This window comes from Dipodomys merriami, unplaced genomic scaffold (assembly GCF_024711535.1).
Source record: "Dipodomys merriami isolate MVZ:Mamm:240054 unplaced genomic scaffold, mDipMer1.0.p SCAF_1338, whole genome shotgun sequence".
NCBI classification, from domain to species: domain Eukaryota; kingdom Metazoa; phylum Chordata; class Mammalia; order Rodentia; family Heteromyidae; genus Dipodomys; species Dipodomys merriami.
In genome coordinates this window covers 92,331-93,712 of record NW_027202647.1, presented here as the reverse complement: position 1 = coordinate 93,712, position 1,382 = coordinate 92,331, and the positions used below count along the sequence as shown (strand labels likewise).

Here is a 1,382-nt window from a genome sequence, read left to right as displayed (position 1 = left end):
ATGGATGGTAGACAGGCCAGGACATTTGGTAATCATGCATGTGAAAATTTTTTTCACCTTCTTGGCTTTAGCTACTATTGAAATGTTAGGTATAAAAAACTATTATATTTTGATAAAATACCTTCTAGCCTAAATGATTCTGTCTTAACTGTTTATCTCTCTATGATCCCTTTTAACTAATATTAGTTTTGTTCCAATAAGAAAATTTATGCTGTCAGGGTAAGATATTCTGGTTGGTCTGTTGCTACAGGGAAGAAGAGTAAAGGGTCAGGTAGACATTTGTACCAGTAAGACATCATTTAGGAATTTTTAAGCTGCAGAAGTTTAGAAGTAGCTCTTAAGCAAGACTTACTTTGAATCCATTAGCTCCACAAAGCTAACTCAGTTTATAAATAAGTACTTGAAAAACAATCATCTTTGGACCTAGCTATAAAGGCTTCAAAGTATGATCAAATTTAAAATGAAAAAGACTTAAAATAGTCATAGACAAAAAAAATTGCAAATGTGAGCAATCGACCAAACAATATAAGCTTTTCCCAATATACACAGAATTTTAGAGAAGTAAGATCAATAACTTTTAGGAACAATAAGGTTTCCTAGTTACAAACAGTCAACCAAGGATATATGCCTGTATAAAGATTGCATCAATAACTACTTAAATTTACAGGCTACTACATGCTTCAGCAGGACGTTTACCCAAATTACTACAATATAGAGATTATCATGGCACTTGCACAAGGATGATATGAAAATTTGTGAAATACTCCATATTTTTCATTCTTGAGATGCAAGAAATGAAAAACAGTTATTAAAAATTGATTACAAAAATACAAGTCGTTATGTCGAAAAATGAACTTTACAACTTTGTGCGGGTGGAGGGGTAGCAGGGAGGATTGAGTGGGGGAGCAGGTGAAGGATGGGAATGGAAGGGAAGGGTAAATACAGGAGGAGGCTACAATGCTTGATAAGAAATGTACTCATTATCTTGCCCATGTAATTGTAACCCCTCTGTACAGTATTTTCACAATAAAAAATTTAAAAAGGCAAATGTAACAATATACGTAATTCATTGAACTGAAAGTTAGTTTGACATCAGTGCGTTAAATCCTCACCTTAGAATGGCCTTTACATAGCATAATCTTTACAAAACATTTGAAATTGGATAACATTGTCATTTTATCCCAAAGAAATAAAATACTATAAGGACCTAGGAAAAAAAAGGAATCTTAAACTTTTTCTATATGGAATGCTATCTGAAATAACACATTTATTAATGAACCTATATATTATAAAACAATGTATAATTCAAAGTATTATATCTAGGAGAGAATTAAATAGATTATGGACATTATACAAATAAAATACAGAGTATTTTAAAATAT

At 31.3% G+C, this 1,382-nt stretch overlaps 1 pseudogene; it reads left to right on the top strand.

The window, feature by feature from the left end:
• The first annotated feature begins 675 nt into the window (after positions 1-675).
• On the top strand, positions 676-775 carry LOC138825074 (U6 spliceosomal RNA; annotated as a pseudogene).
• The last annotated feature ends 607 nt before the right edge of the window (positions 776-1,382 follow it).